Source organism: Amia ocellicauda, chromosome 19 (genome assembly GCF_036373705.1).
Source record: "Amia ocellicauda isolate fAmiCal2 chromosome 19, fAmiCal2.hap1, whole genome shotgun sequence".
Classification (NCBI taxonomy): domain Eukaryota; kingdom Metazoa; phylum Chordata; class Actinopteri; order Amiiformes; family Amiidae; genus Amia; species Amia ocellicauda.
In genome coordinates, this window is record NC_089868.1 from 10,738,520 (window position 1) to 10,756,632 (window position 18,113).

Genomic DNA, 18,113 nt, shown 5'->3' on the forward strand with positions numbered 1-18,113 from the left:
GTTTTCACTATTATAAAACCGTTTGAGTGTGCTTTCAACATATTTTGTGACAATCCCCACGCTTGTAAATGCTCTGTGGGGCATGGAAAGAGCTTTAGCTTTGTCAACATGAACAGACTGTCCACAATCTGGGTATTATTATTTATGTCATGATATAAATGACAACAGGGTACTGATAATGTCTTCCATCACAGTTAGAAATTAAGAAATATTCAACAAAAAGCTCGCTCTGAGCTATACAGGGAGGCGGGTAGTGCACTTTATCATTATCATTCCTCAGCATATGATCCATTAACAAAAGCAGACTGGAAATAGATAGGGTTATTCTTTTAAACACTTTTTTTTTTAACACTTCAGTTCAGTCTCACTCTTCTGGATTCTTTTTTAAGCTATTCATTAATTTGTTATTTAACAAGTGCTCAATCACAAAATCAAGCAACAGACTCGTTTAGCTTCCTTGTTAGTTGAGTGCTGGTATTTGATAGAAATTAAAATGGACAGTTGATGTCAAAACCAATTGGCTGTTATCAGCTGATCAGCAGTGCAAAACAAACAGGGTGTCACCAATGAAATATGTTTGTACTGGTTGTAGGTGAATTTAGAGCAGCTGAATTTAAATGATCTTACAGGAATCTCTTAATATCCGTATCCATGTATCCATGTATGCATGTCACTTGTTTGTTTCTTTGTTTTTTGAAGGTAAAACGAGAGAAAATACTAAGGTTTTGCATCACTAATTTCTGACTAGATGTTAAACAAGAGCAGCAAACTATATTAAATAGTGTAGAGTTATTGTAACTGTGGATCTATAAATGTATTAATAATGTTTAACTGTTTATTGATGAGGGGCTAACATTTTATGAACGTTATTAGTATCCACAGAGGAAAGTGAGATCTAATGGTGTGTTTATCTGAAAGTAAGTTGTTTTTTATTACTTTAGAGATTACAGTCAAATTCACTGACAGTTCAGCACATATTGTGGATTCTAGGTAAACCTCATATTGTAGATCTCAGGATTTGAATCTGTCTTTGTGGTGAAAGCAGTGGGAGTTTGAGGGTTTCCTGCCAAAGATTGCTTTTCACTTCAGTTCAGAACTCCCCGATTCACCTTATCACCAACACACCAATTGTTTCCTTCAGATCAATATCGACTCAGTGGCTTTCACTGTTGCACAGTAATGTGCACAATCACACTGCCATGTTCCTTGATAGCATCGTCTGATTGATGTCATTGCTTTATCTTAAATTTAGATTAAATCATGCTATAATAGCGATGAAAGGAGAGACCATCCACATTCATTGTTCCCAATTCAGGGCCTTGGCAGTCCGATCTTCTTTGGAAAACACCAGCTAGTTTTCTTCTTTGTATTTTAGTTTCAAACTCTAAATGGTGCAGTCAGATTTTTTTTTTCTCGCGCGAATTAGAATGTCCAATTCTCCAGAATGGAATCTGCTCTCTGTGGAAGGCATTCTTCATAAAGGCCTCGTTTACGGTTGAAACTGAATAAAAGCATAAAATTAAGACCAGACATAGCCGAAGATAAGACTTAATCCAGAGCAGATTTCCCCACTGAATAAGGTATTGTAAAGCGGATCTGCCCCATTGCTTGTACAGTTAACCAATTTCATCTGTGGCCGGGGTGTTGCATATGAGCTCAGACAAGTTGGGGTCATTAACCCAGAAGAGCCCTCGCATGCTGCATTACAGTGTATGGTTAACTGGAACTGCAGACTTGGCCAACTGCGTTGCTAAGGCTTTAATTTACCAGCTACCGCAATTGAAGCAGGAGAGGTTTGTGAATGGAAACAGCCGTTATAGGGAACATAACAACCCTGGTCAGTGACTGTGTTCCAACAAGTTTGTGTTGATTTATTACGACAAAGGGATAAAGCTCCCTTTTCAATGATGTTCAGCCACAACTGTTCTCGCTACACAGGTGACGGGAAATACTGGCATTTTAGTCGCTTCACATGAATTACCTCCCGCCCCCTTGTTTGCATTTTCTTAAACCAAACAAGGAAAGTGTTTACAGTCAGAGGGATGAAAAGGAAATGGTTTGAGATGCAATGTTTGCTAAGTTAAGGTCAGTTTTTATAAATATTAATTGCACCGCTGTGAATTAATAAAGGGTTGTTTGCTTCTTCTAGTTTAAAATGTTTTCTCTGTCAGGGAAATGGATAATTAATGACATTAAAATGTAATGTCATATATGTACAGTGTGTTTGTGTGTGTGTGTGTGTGTGTGTATATATATATATATATATATATATATATTACAATTACTGCATATTTATGTATAGGTCTGAATAATAATTCACTTAAAAGACATATTTTTTTCATCTTAGGTGCAAATAATTGGTGGTTGTCTGAAGTGACCTGCATTCCTATCAGCAATTAAGGATAACCTGAACCAGCCAAAACATAATTATGAGTTTACTTTTGTTGGTGCCACAAGATTAGGTAAGACTCTAAATGTGTTAAGTATTTATGTGCAAAACATGTTTACTATCTATGCTGATTCAATAGACTAGGTGTTTTCTGTTCTCCACATGACGCATCTACCAGTTTTAACTGTTATTCATGCATTTATGTCATATGAACAATGAATGAAAGGAAAGTATGACAGATGTATCAAAACCTCTGTGCACTTATAATGACTGTGAATGGTGTCGCCCTTTACTCATAGTGGTAATTTCCACTGCAATAAACAATAATTAAAGGTGATTATAAAAAAAAAAAACTACCAGCTAGATACTGTTTGAAAATGCAGTTTGCCGTCGTGGATTTCTGTCTAGAAATTTATTATATCCAGTTATCAGTGGTACATGACTGGGCTTTGTCGACTTCTAAAGACATACACCAAATCTATACAATGTCACTTTGTGCCTTTCATATTTTGATGTTTTTGTGTAGAAGTGTAGAAGCATATGGTATTTTTTAGTGGTACTTGAAATGCAAGTCTAATATATGGATTTTTTTTTTTTTTGATCTCCATACCCTCCTCAAAGGTAATTTTTTTCCCCTTTTGGCAAGCCGGCAGGTCAGGGATTGTCACTTTCACCAGAGCTAATGAGAAAGGAGAGTATTGCAATACTGCAATAGAAGTGTATCAATGTTCTCTTTTGACTTGTGATGATAATACTAAATGGTATGACTAAATGACTAACATTTTAAAACTATGTTTAGAAAGACTGATAAAGGTCAACCTGACTCAAGACCTCAGTATAATTGAGTGTGTATGGGATCATCTTTGTTAAAACACGAAAATTACAGGGCATTACAGTGTTTCAGACTTGTCATTCTTGACAGACTTCCTCCGAACACACTTTTTATTTTCTTATTACAACAATTTTGCCCATTTTCAATACAAATGTGCCATCATGCCATCATTGCAGACTGATATAACTGACATGTACAGCGCTTTGGTGCACTAGTAGAGGTGGAAAATCCATGTGTCATTAGTTCTTTTGAGTACGAAAATAACACTGAAAGGTTCATGTATTTACCTGTCATTCTTTTATACATTCCAGTAACAACCTCATCTATTTAAGGTATAAATCTTTATGAAAACTTTGTGTGCAAGGAATGGTGTGATGTTTTTGCGTACAAACAAGAGCCTGAATAGAAATTCCCAGTCCACATTGTAAATGAAAAACTATTGATTGTTTTTTTCTCCCTCACAAAGCAGTTGGTGATGAAATGTATTATATTTCAATGAAACAGTGAATGTATCAGAGATTATAACAACACATACAGACACACACACATATATATATGTGATATGTGATATACCAGCAGTATATCTGGGACAAAAAAGTGAAGCTTGTGAAACTCAAAAGTGGATCTGTTTTGCTCAAGGCCTTTTTTTTAAACCTAAACCATAAACCTGGCATCCTACAAGTAGAGGCTCAAGCTTGTTGACAAATTAACCTTCCAGCACAATAATGACCTGAAACACACACTCAGGTCTACGAGCAAACAAGAAAGTTTACAAATGAGAGGAGGGCATTCGACCCATCGTGCTAATGATTAATGATTAATCTGAAAACCTTGTCCACTCTTCTTTATTAACTCTTCGATACACTCCATTAAGTGTTTTGTACATATCTATCTGTCCGTTTATATGTATGAACGTTACAGTATTTAGTGGCACCTAAAGAACAACATTGAAGTGGTGATTGTAAGGACACATGACTTGTTCTAATACTTTGGTGTCATGGATTACCCACAAGACACTTACATTGTTGATTAATAGATAACGTATGTGTTTATCAACATTATAATGACCCTAAACACACAGCTGTACTAAACCTAACTTACCGGTAGTGGTTTCTGTCACGCTAATGCCCAGGAGGTGAAGGGGTGAGATGACAGGCAGGAGATTGATTGATATTCATCTTTGGCATGCTTCACATTTAAAAACCCAGTCATCCAAAACACTAATGAAACGAATGATCAAATCTAGCACCACAGAAAGTCTTCACCTAGATGAAATGTTATGGGATGAGCTCATCAGGAGGTTGAACAAATGCAAAAGATTGTTTCCAAAACTGATGGATAGGTTTTACTTGTTATGCGACAGACTGTCCGGACTATAGGCAGGTGTGATAGTTAACAGATGAGGAAGTATCTGAATAGAAATGTTCGTCCTCAAATTATGTCCTCTTGTGAATTTTCAGTTGAAAAGACTAATACTTGTTTATATGAACCAGATGATATATATGCCCTCTTTTTCATTCCAATTGTACTCTTAATTTCATTGCTCGGACTTATTTATGGAAATCTCAGTGCAGTATTGTGTTAAATATTTATTTATTGACCTATATTCATCTTCTGTTCTCAGTTCATAGTTTCAGAAATATTATGGTTAAGCTCTAAATAACTCTTTTCAGTCTCTCTAGAGTGTTTAATATGATGGTGCTCCATAGCTATGTAAACATATGTTACAGTTTAGTAGTTAATATTGTGCAGAGACAGGTAGGAATTATACTATAGGAAACAGTCCCCTAATAATAATAAAATAAAATAAAATATTCTTGTCCAATTCTAGAAACTCAGTCATGGCAAAAGTATACCACAATTCAAGTTCTCAAATCTATCAGTTCCTCAGGGCTCTGGCTATTTATAACTCAACTCAACTTTTCAGATCTTGAAAACAGTTAAGAAAGGTTTAATAAAGTAAAAAGTTAAATGACTAAGCTTGAGAGGTCTGTGAAAAGATTAATGATGAAGAACCTATAAAAGTATTTGGCAGAATGTGATACTTCATTCTTGCAGTGATTAGAGACTCATGGCTTTCCTTGTGTATAGTCCAAGCCAAGAAATAAGAGAACTTGGAGAAATCAAATAGTCAAGACACCAAATCAAATGTTACTTACATTGCTGGAATGGGGAATTTACACAATAGGACCGAGGGCTGGGAGGGGGGCACTTGACCAATGAGGCAGAAGTGTTCAAGACTTTGGACTGGGAAGAGAAAAGACTCGGAAAGTAAAACAGAGCTTATTTGAATAACTCACAATTTGCTGTTGACTCGGTAATCTTTTCAAAAACACCTGAAGACCTGCAACTTCAAATTCAAGAACTCACAGAACTCAGAACTTTTGTAACATCTAAGAAAATTTAAGTAGATCAATGAATACTTGAAGAAGTCAAAAGTTATGTTGACCTTGGCCAACAAATCAGCGTAGGTGGAGGTATTATGGAAGAAATAAAAAGAAGAGTAAAAATGGGATGAAATAAATTTTGAAATCTACCCATTTGCCTCAAGAGCAAAGTATTTGATGCAATGCATACTACCAGTGCTCACTGCTTGGAATAACAAGAAGAGATCATAAATAAATACATTAATGAACCCAAGTACAAACCAAAATATGACATCATTGAAAGACTGAAAATGTTCAAATGGCAATGGGCCACACACATTACAAGAAGAACAGATCAAAGATGGACAAAGGGAGCTATTGAATGGATACCAAAAGATGAGAAAAGCCCAAGAAGACAACCACATAAAAGATGGGAAGATGAAATAAACTTTGAAGGCGGTTACATGGAAAAGAGAAGCTGTAGATTGAAGCAAGTGTAAACATCTTGGGGAGCCTTCATCCACTAGTGGATCGATATGTGCTGACGGTGATGGTGAAGATATATATACATATGTATGCATTGTGACACCGTGCTGGGTGATGCAGTGAGAGACCGCCCAGATTTGCTCTACACCAGCCCGGACCCTGGAGGAAGAAAATTACCGGGGAGAACCCCCGTACATATATTATTATCATCTTTTTTTTTTCTTTGTCTCTCCTGGCTGTGTTTGATTCCAAAAATGCTTTCATTTCATTTTTTTTTTTTTTTTCAAAAGCTAGAACTCAAAGAATGTACGAACTTGCAGAGGCCTATAATCACTTACTCTATTCCATATGGTCTTTCATCTCAGACATTTTTGAAAACTTTAAGCTTTTTTTAGTTAGTGAACAAAGTTTTGTCTTCCATGAAGGAACAGTTGAAAGTTCTACTCTGCCATTTTAAAAAACGTCACCATAATCTCTGCTGTATTTCGTAACCAGTAATGGTGCATTGTTTATACCTCAGGAGGTACAGAAACGTGCACAATTTTGTGAAATGTGTTAGGGTTTCTGTGGTCATGTACTAAGCTCTGGAAATCAGTGTAATAACATTCCATATTTTACCTTTTACCTTTTTACCCTTGAGTGTACCCTTGAGATTCATTTTTTGCTGATGTTTCCTCCACAGTTTTTTATTGTGCAAGCTTGAAAACAAAATAGGCTTTTATGTTTATACAATTAAGGTTACACAGCAGGCGTTCTGGATTGTACAAAGTAACAACAACTATGTATAGGAGCATTTTAGCTATTTACTTTCTACAATAGACAGTTTAACAAACCTGTATTTAACAATGAGAGTATTAAATTAGCCTCAGATGTCAGGTGAATCTTACCATGCATTACTTGGTATCCTTTATCTCTACAGATCATATTCTATGAGCCAATACAATGTAAAGCAATTTGTCAAAGTTGTGGAATTTTCCCTATTTAGGAGAACATTGAAAGCCCAGCAATCCACACAAATTTAAAAAATTTAAATAAAAAAAATATATATACACTCAAACCATTGAAAAACTGGCCTTTAGAGGATGCTGTTTTTCCTTCGTGGTATTGATGGAAATATACAGTATTTTTGGAATACAAATTGCTCTGCTCTTTTGAGTGGTTTCAAGGGATAAAATACATATTTTTCCATTTAAATATTGTAGAGAATATTTGGAGAGCTAGCGTTTACTGGTAATGGTATTGTCTGATGCACAGTATAAATTTAGAACAGGGAAGATATGTATCAATATACACACACATACGTACAAGTATACACTCACATTCATATATAAAATGTTCATAAACATTTTTGTTCAGAAGAGAGGATGATATCAATATTTTAAAGATTAATTGTATCCTGTGTTTCAATGCACTTGGGCAAAAACCCCAGACCTTTTGTTAATTGCTGTGAGAAAATCTCCTGATTTCTCTGAGATTAGGCACTCACTTGTGTATACTTTGACCTGAGAGGGCCTGTGTTGGAATTACCCGTCTGAGATAGAGGGATTTGCTATTGTGCTAGCATTACAGTCATGCATGACAAGCAGTTCATAATAAACTAGTTTTGCTCGCAGACATCCTTGGTATCACCACTTCTTTTGCCTTTCTCGCCCCCCACATCATTTCTTAATGACTCTCAGTTCTGTGTGTAATCTGAAATCTGGGGTGTATTTCTTTAGCACATCATTCACTGACTTTAGAAGTGAACTCGGTGCACTGGTTTCCCTTGACAAATATTTGTAGATTTATAAGGTGATCACTGTGTTAATCAAGACTTGCTTCTATTTTAACAATTTAATGATCATTGTGTCAGTTTGAAGTGGGGAGGGTCATTGCAAATGTATGTAGAAGATCTTTTAATAACAACATTTTGTATTATTCACTGCTTTCAAAGGAGAACAGATTAATTTCTTTGTGCGAGGTTAAACCTAGCAATTAAAATGAATTACCCAATAATTAAAAATACATTTTTTTAATCAGATTTTTAGAACAGGGAAGATTTAAAGTCTTACAGAAAGAAATTAGTTGAATTCCATTAATGCAAGCCTTGAACACAGTATATTATATAACTCATGCTCAGGGTAGGCTGTTCAATAGTCCTGACATATTTAAGCACGAACACAGTTAAACCTTCACGGTAATTAAAGGTAATCAATGCAATTTATCAAAAATGTCGATACATCATAAAATGTTGGAGAATATAAAAAGAGTCATTAGATAGTTTACACAATATCGATAAAAGTATTGATGAAGAGGCATTTGAATATTAAAAGTCTGCTTCATTGCTTACGGAATGCAGTAAATAATTAGAGTGTAGAAAGCAGAGTGATGCAATAATAATGAATAATGTCAAATGTTCAAATTAAATCTAACATCTATACCATATTCTACAGTATACTTTGATTGAAAATGTACCAGGCAGCACATTGTTCCAGTTTTACAGGGATTCACCGGGTTTTGAGTCACTCAGATTGTAATATCCTCCACTCAGAGGCCGGGTTAAGCTCCAGAGTCCATGCAGCCCTGGTTTCAGTCTGGACATGTATAGCCTTGTACTATTATCAAAGTCCTTCCTACAATGCCAGAGGCCTGCTGCTTGTGCATCAGTTCTGCAGTAGGAAAATAAGATCATTCAATGGAACATGTTTCTTTGTTTGCATGTCCGCTGCATACATCTTCCTTTGATAGCTCAAGGGTTAAGTATTGTATTTAGGTTAAATAGTGTATTTAAATTACTTGTAATGAAACTACAGAACGAATTAGTCTAAATTGTTCTAATCAAAATGCATTGGATCGTATCTCTTCACATTAGTTTTGGGGTGTATTATTAATTGTTGTGCATATTATATGCAGTGTAATGGTGACTTGAAATGCATACCTTGTTTTCTCCTCCCATTATCTGTGTTCTTAGTATAAACTGCCCTCTCTACAATGTATAGTTTCAAACAGTGATATATTGTATTATATTCAGTACACAATCTTGCATATGTGTATATAGCACGTCATTTATCTCGACACTGACATTTATTACATTTTGTTAACAGTCCTATATAATTCATCCATATTTCTATAAAATCATACCATCCTTGTCCTTGTGCTGTGAATACATACAGAACAAAAACATTCCATAATAGCATATGATCAGGTTTGTATTGAAGTATGTGAGTTTAATGTTTAATGGTCTTTTGTTGTATGGAGTGTTTATTTTGTGTGAGTTTAATTGACATGTATTCTTGATCTTTGTTGTTATTTGTGTGCCTTTCTACCAAGCCATTGTTTACTGGAGAAATACCTTTGATATCTGTGGCATTTCTTATTAGGTCTTAATGCAAACAAAAAAGGTAATCTCGGTCTTCTACGTTACAGCCTGAAGGAAAGATGTGTTGAAGAATAAAGCTGAATATAAAAGGACAATTGCATGAAAGAAGTTTGAGAAGAAATTCGATTTTAATTATCTATGTCTGTTAACTTCAAAGCTTTGTAAAAGTAGTAGCAGGGGGACATAATGTCATGACAGGACTACTGTCTGCAAAGGTCATTTATAATTTCATCAAGCCTTTTATGCACAGCAATCACCTATACAGTCTGTAATACAAATACAATTAAACTTAAATGTAGTTTAGAGGTTAAGGTAGAATAAAACAATTACTTTCAAACAAATGAAAGCAAGGCTTTCAACTCAAAATATGTTATTTAAATGTTACTTCCAATGGTGCAATTTTAAAATGCCACACAATCATTTCACTGTTGTTAAAAGTAGGCCAGGAAACTACACATGTATATTTGAGACCCAATCAGAACTACAAATATGTAAATTCAACCAAAATCATGTGAAAAACTAAAAAGGATCTACTTAAAAAATACATGTTTATAGTGGGTGTATATGCATATGACATCCAACATATAAACTGGAATGTACAATAATTTGTATGCTTAGAAAAACTAAGCAAATTAATTATACCTGAAATGTTATATTTTGCAACAACAAAACTAAACACAAAAGAAAAGAAAATGCTTGTAACCCTTTTACTCTTCATGTAATTGAGTAACACAAAAACGAAAAAAAGTGGTTTCAAGTTTCTTCCATAAAAAAGTAAAATGACTTCCAGTATGTTCCTATACAATGCTTTGCTGATTAATTACATTTAATTTCTTTAATCGATTCTAAGGATGTGTTTTATGCTTCTGCTCTTTTCTTCATTGTGTATCTGCACTATAACTAAAAATCTACATGTAGGGGATGATACATTTAGTTTAATTAAATTGTCACAGAAAAAAATAAAAATGTTTACTGCTGTCTTCCTTCCTCCATGCTCTGGATCCACTGTACTCCCAGTAATGACACTTCATCTAACTTCTTTAATAGAAGTAAGAGAGAAGAATTCCTTTTCAGGTCTTTGTTTTAATAGAAGTCTTATTCAAGCAAAGAAAAAAAACTAATTAAGCTACAATAAATTAATAGGATCCACAGCTGTCATAATTTTCTTCCCTTAATAGCGCTCTGCTGAGCTCTGAGTGCTTTATCAAATAAATTGGTGAAACCAATGAAAACAAAATTTGCTAGCCCACTCAGATTTGAATATATGGTCTCTGCAGGCTGTGTGTAAAATTGTTTTCACCTTTCTAGTTGACCCACTGGATAGAGACATAGCATTAGTTCCAGGGAAGGTTTTTTTTTTCTTCCTCAGCTGCAAATAGACAGAGCTTTTGTGAATCTCTTATCAACTTATTAAGCGAGAGAGGAGAAAAGCATTTAAGGTTTTGATCCTTAAGCTTCTTGTTTAATATCTGTCAGGCAGAGAAATTTGGGCCTGCAATTCCGACTTTCTGACCTTAAACCACATGTTCACAACTTCAAGGAATCTATTTTAACATTCCCTAAAAGAAACCTATTATGGTATTAAACATTTTAATACCTGAAATTATAAATCGGGGGAAATGAGCTCTGTCCAATTATGAGACTAGAGTCATATTTGTACAATAGCAGCATATTCTGCTGTTTTCTGAAACTATGTAAAAACTATAGAGAAACAAATGCAGGAGAAACATAGAATGATTTTAATTTTGTATATATGCATGTGCTTTGCTAAAAGGCATGACAAAATGTTGTTTTTAAAAAATACACATTAAATGGTTAACAGAATCATAGTTTAATTTAAAATTTTCATTTTTTCCCCTGTCTTCTAAATATTTGAATCCTGTATGATTTCTTCAATAAACCCAATTTAAAAAAAATATCCAATTGCTTCTACACCATAAATGTAATCTTATGACTGATACAGTGATAAATGCAGGTGTTAATAAAACAATTGTGCCCATCTTATATAAAGAAACTAAACCAGATTATGTCGGTGCCAATATTATCCGCCCGTATTATCATTACCTTATTGAAGTAATGGGCATTTACAAGATTACACATTCCTTGAATGAAACGTACAAGTTATACCAGTATAAACACTTAGAGCATTTTTCCACATTTACTAGGTCAAAGAAAAAAAAAAAAAAAAAAAGGAATTCAGGAATTAGGAAAATTGTTTTATGGGCTTTTCCTGGTGCTTGGGAGTTTATGAGGTGTCTGCTTCTATCAGCGAGGAGGAAATGTGTGGAGAGGTGCAAATAATTTCCAGACAGATACCAAGGCCCAGCTTTCATCTTTAGGACCATGTCCCAAATTTTGTCACGTGATTATCAGTTGAAAGGTACCAGTATGTGTTTTTAAGAAGAGTTCTCGTGATAGCCTCCAGTTTCTGCTGAGAAACAAATGGTTAGACACCACAATAATTTCAATGTTACAGAGAAGGAAGTATATTTTCTTTCCATTTTTCATTACTCCCCATATTGTTGAGAACTGTTTTATTTTTAAGATAAATGAGATTTAAATTTTTATTCAGATGGACGACAGAGGCCCTTTCATTCTGTGTGATGCATACATGAACAGCTTGCTTGGATATTAAATGGAGGTGGAATTAATACATATGCAGTCTAAAGCTGAGATAATATCAAAAATTAAATCAAAAATACAAGGTAAGGACTATAATGCCATGAGTGGCAAGGCCTGCAGATCTCCTATATTATGAAATGATGAATTGTGGATTAGCTCTTATGACACATCCCGAGCATACAAATGAACAGCAAAGTGCATGCGTATCCCTTCCCTTCTGGTACAATTCATGTGAAAGTATTTTTATGGAAAGCAGGCAAGGACTATTTTGTCAGCTCACGGTTTACTCAATGGGCACATTCATTACAAGACCACTGACTTGAGAAAGTCCAAAGGGTATTCGGTTCTCAGGCTTAACATTTGTCAGGCATATTTTTGCAACAGTTCACACTGGTCAAAGCTAATCTGAAATAAGCACTATGACTAAACAAAGCCTGAGAAAGAAAATATGAAATGTGTGTGTAATCCCTTAAAAATAAATTTGACTTCCATAATGTCAGCAGATGTATTTCATGTTTTTTCCTTCCTTTCTGAGGCATGCTACCCCCGTGTCTTCCTATATTGGCTGTGAATCTTTGGGGATATTATTTATCTTATCTCTTAATGTAGGAGAATTTATACACGGATACTACTGATAGTGTGAGACACGCTCACGTTGAAGTAAAAGCCAAAGCAGGTCATGATTTATTCCAGGAGCTGTTTTTCTTTCCTTTTTCAAGATAAGCAACAGTAGGATATTTTTCCAAGGATCACTTAAACTGTCGCTGGGAAAGTCTGAGGAGATCCAGTGAAGTTTTTAAAAGTTGTTTGTTTTAGAAGGAGCCTTACAATCTGCATACATGCCCCCCTCTGTTGTAAAAATAACACACTGGGGCAATTATTAACTCACCTCCTAGCATTTTCCCTGTAAGTAGGGAGATTGAACGTTCCCTAACAGCATTTATGACAGAGTGTAGAAGCTCTCTGTGAAGAAGTTACAAGCATTTATGTGCGCTGTTTCAAATTACTATTAAGAAAAAATAAAGAAACATCCAATCCAAGTACGACATTGATTAGGTTAAAGCTGTGTGTCTGAACTAAAGGCTTTTTCTCTTCACACCGGCGTGAAAAGCCATCTTGTCCTATTGAGTGACAGGGAGCAGCGCTTCTGAGGGCGCAGCGGCGAGGAGGTGGCACAGCGATTTTCGGTTCATCCCCTTCTCTAAAAGCTCAAGACCAAACGCTGGTTTCATGCACATTTCTAATGAAGGTGTCATTTGATAGGTTACATCCCCACCAATAGCAGGTTAACAGGCGTTTTGTATCCAAAGTCAGAAAGTTAGAAAAAAAAAATAGGTTTGCTTATTGCACTGCTAGTCTGAACATAAAACGCCTGTTTTGCCACTGATATGAGAGGTGGCCGTACCTGTCTACTTTCAATTTTTATACAGACCTAAGCCGAACTTTTTGGGCTCTGTAATTCACAAGGTTTGAAATACAACATATGCCATTATATTCTGGAAAATTATTTTTTCGAACGCCAACTGCCCTCAGCAGTGCGAACCCCAGAATTCTATTTACAAGGTCAATGACTGCAATCATTTATAATGGGGTTAACCACTGTTATTGTTCTGCTCTTTACTATAATTATATCAGTTCATTTTATGACTTATGTCGATGTATAATACAACAAAAAATCCATTTGGAATTGTCTTATTTGTAATATAAATTATATTTTTTTAAAGTCATCACAAATGACCATTACATTTTTTCTTTAAAAAAATAATCAGCTCACAAAGCTCATTTTAAAGTTCTCCAGACATTACAAACAGGTTAAAGTTTAAAGTGATTTAAATTATTTAATCAAAGGACTTTAAATCGAGCTCTGTGAGCTGCGCTATCCAAGCACTGACGAAAGCATGAGCTGTGGAACGCCTGCATGTGCTTTTAAACACAAGCACCCTTTGTACTTCAAGACCTGATGATTTTTTTAAATTAAATAAAGGTAATTTCTCATGGCTTTGGTCACTCTTTTACATGCAGTGTCCGGACAGGGTCCTTCATCTCATAATCAAATAACTGCAGCTGCGGTACAATATCATGTTTTTTGCTTCCAATTGTGTATGAGATGGAAAAGAATTGCTGCGCTCAAGTTGTATTATTTTTGGAGATAAACTTTATGTTAACGTATACATCAATAAACTCCATACAGTGCACTTTAACATGCAAACTGCATGTTCTACGTAACTTGTTTAGGAAATCTTTCATAGATGTCCGATGCAGGACAAATGCTGTTTAAACTTTAGCACTTCAGGTTCAACCAAGAACTGATCTGCACTTGGTTTGCTAATCACAAAACATGTAATAACACCAAGCTCTTTGCTTATGGGAAACCCCAGTTCGCTACATAATTGTGGCTGCTTTCATCCCTTTTTGATTTCACTGATGATGTAGTTTATCTTTGAGTGAGAGAGACGCTCGTTTAGCACTCGCCATTAATACAGAACTGCAAACGAGTTTGAATATAGTGGGTTGATTTACTTAAAAAAGGATTATTTAAGTAAATATGCCTACACTAAAATGAATAACTTAAGCGTCAACAATTACAAATGGTAAATAATACCAGACTCTGTACTCCATTAAAACATATTAATAAGCCTATAATTCAAAATAAGAAAAGTTCCCATTTATATTCAATCAGACAGGGGAGGGGGTTTCTAATGCATTTATACTACTATATATACATGTACATGTATTTTATGTATATGTACATTAGTCAAGCAGTACTAGTTTTTGTAGTACAATATTTTTGTTTTAATTTGGGGATGTTATGCAGGTACAGTACCTGGTTATTACATACCTCGGTTATCACATGCCAATGTTATGGTCCCAGGGTTGTGTCACAGTTTCACTGTACTTCCAGTTTTACTTGGCAGTTGTGAAATTCCCCTCAAGAAACTTAATTCATTTCTGATTTGACCAGGTTTGATGACATTTGCTTTGTTAGATATGCAGCATTTTAAGTTTGGTGATGGGGAGCTGGCTGCTATATTCTCAGATAATTCACAAAAACAACAATAATATACCCAGATATATCATTAATTAAATCGTATAAGCAATTGCGTGTTTGCATTTGTATATGAAAAAACAAAAATAAGTGTTTTCCAAATTGGCACATGGACACAGAAGCTGAAAAAACACCTGATCAGGTTACAACTCTGCTCCTCCATTCCTTTTATGTGATTATAATCTAAATAGTTTGGATATACATAGTCTGATATATTATTTTCTTGCGTGTGCTTCACATAAAATGATCCCCAGTGTTTCTAAATCGCAGTATATATTTTTCTTAGTATTACAAATCTAATCACCTGGATTTGTATATAGCGAAGTAAAACAGTGAAGTGGTGCCGTATAGATTTGGGAATATAATTTATTGAGGTACAAACTGGGCTTAGTGTATGCATTTAAAGGCAATATTATACTTGTATATTTTGAAATGTAAATTTAATTTACAGTAACATCTTTAAACCAGAAATCGACAAACATGCAAAAACATTGACAAATTGAAAAGATCGAGATTTGTATGAACTGCAGCAGTATCGTATGGCGACACTGCTTTCAATTTGATTAATACTAATAATCAGAATAATATGCATGAAACATAATAAACCTTTGTAGATGACGCATTGTTAAAAACAAAAAGTGGTGTTGAAATCAACAAACTTTGCTTAACTGACTTTTACAACATTAATGTAAAATGTGCTGTAAACATATTGCAGTTCTTCTGGCAACAGATGAGCAGTTTTAACAGGATGCGATAATGACAATAGTTGATGATTCAAAGTAATAAATAAAATCTTGTATATAAATAAGTACTGTGGAATCCGATTAAATTGATCAGTTTAAAAAATAAACTTGCGTGTGCAGTTCATTTTACTTCCTCATTTTTCTTACTCTACTGTAGGAACATTTTATTTAATGTAATGTATAAATCAGTATTTTTGTTGCAATACTAACACACTTCAAACCCATTGTAAAGGCCTTTGACACTATGATTTTGTCACGCTAACAGCTGTATGGTGCTCAGTGGCAGTGGATTGCAGGAGGATCAGTGCGTCCGCTCTGCCTCTACATTCCAATGTGAACACTCGGTGCGGCTGCGCAGAGCTGCGTCTCGGTGCCGTTTCTCGCCAAACGCTGGACTCGCACCATTTGACAATGTTTTGGGGTGTAGTTCACACAAATCAGTAAAAACGTAACAACTGTCCCATCCAAACATTAGACAAGTGTCTTGTACTATGATAAATGTGGGAGATATTTATATGTTTACTTTTATTAAGTTTTAAAATGTATTTTTAATGACACCAGGTAAAGAAAATCCAAGATGGCGGATCTGATTAAAAAAAGCCATATTTATTAGGGGTTAGGCACATTTTTTTTTTATTATTATTTTTTTGGTATTGCATATATCTAAGTTAAGGCATAATCTAACCATTTAACTGTATAACAGCTTTAAATATTTATTTTTTAAAAATCGATCGACCACCCTACTGTAAGTCTTTTCAATTAATAAATCAGGACTTGCCACATATTTGCTACAGAGAGTCAAAGATCTGATTTATTAATATACACATTGAGGTTGCGACAGGTTAATTACAAACTTCCAAAGCCTCTGACATGAAATGAATAATGAACAGACTTAAGGTTACTACTAGTCACATAACAGTTAAATCTGGTTGTAACATTTAAGGTTTAGACCGGCTCAGGGCCAGTTTAACAAGATGAGATGTGATCTAATGGTGGATTGATGCCAATTCTTTCTCATTGCCCCCCCCCCCAAAAAAAGAAAGAAATCCAAAAACTGCTTGGATATTACTTTCTGGTGTGTCTTTAACTCGTGTATGTTGGAAAGAGATTTGATGATTAAATTAATCTAATTAATCCTCTCCAAAGTATTCACAGTCTTTTCCCATGTGCTTTCAGCAGCTTCCAGTCGAAACTAGAACGCTGTACACCACATGTTTAATAGGTTTTCCAAATGAAAGATATATATATAGTAAATAATCTCCCAGAAGAAAAACCTGAAAATGAAACCACATTTTGTATTTTACAGCTTAATAAGAAGCGTCAATTTAAAGAGATGTTTAACTGTACAGGCACAGTGTAGGTCAGCAAGAGATCTCAATCAATGAGTCAATAAGCCTATATTCTATGCTTTACATATTCATATTTTTTTTGTAATGAGGAACATATTAGTTCAAATTATTTGGTTTGAAGTGTAGGATGGGGAATCACTTTATTTATTTATTTTTTATAACAAGTTACTGCTGCTGTCATTTTATTTTTGTGTAATTGAGATATTTTACCATTGATGCACAATAATACACAATAATTCAGATTATTGTAAAATGACTCCTACCATATATATATATATATATGTACGTATAGATAGATAGATTGAGATTATAATGCTTTGTAGAAGTCATAAATATATTTCATATATGAGAAAGAATATGAAAGAATATTGAATTAGAAAATGGATTGGTGTTTAACAGAATTACCTATGACTGCCTATGAGTCCATTGTATACGATATGTCCTGTGATGGTGTAACCGTTACTGTTTTTTTCTTCTGTCACATGTTTTAGGGCAGGGAGGCGAACCTGTGGCATGCAGTTTTTTAATGTATTTTTTTGCCTCACTTGTCTAAGCTAATTGGCACTTTAGAAAACCAGTCAGTATATTTGGCAGTAACGGCACCACCCCCAAGTAATTGAGCGTTATTTTCTGAATATTCATGTTTTAGGTCAGGTTCTTGTGCGTAGATTATCGCTATTATGCGCAGAACTGCAGAATCCTCTCCCATTGGTGGAGCTGCGCAGATCCGTGCAGAGCTGTGAAAATCTGCACTTCACGAACGAGATGTTAATGTTATGATGAGTGTTTTGCTGCGGTGCGGCGCTCTGGGAGCAGGAGGAAGAGGACAAAAACTGTAAGTCTGTGCTGTGCGGTCAGCAATGGATGTATTTGTTGAAAACGCGGAGGGATAGCATTTTGCTTAACGTTTTCTCCTGTATCA

The 18,113-nt window shown here is 34.9% G+C and overlaps 1 protein-coding gene across 2 annotated transcripts in view; it reads left to right on the top strand.

Moving 5' to 3' along the window:
• adgrl2a (adhesion G protein-coupled receptor L2a) overlaps positions 1-18,113 on the top strand; it is a 216,985-nt gene that overhangs the window by 46,532 nt on the left and 152,340 nt on the right. For both annotated transcript variants that reach the window (XM_066692187.1, XM_066692188.1), the window contains one exon: positions 2,348-2,462. The gene's annotated coding sequence lies outside the window, so the exon portion shown is untranslated. The remainder of the gene's footprint in view (positions 1-2,347; positions 2,463-18,113) is intronic.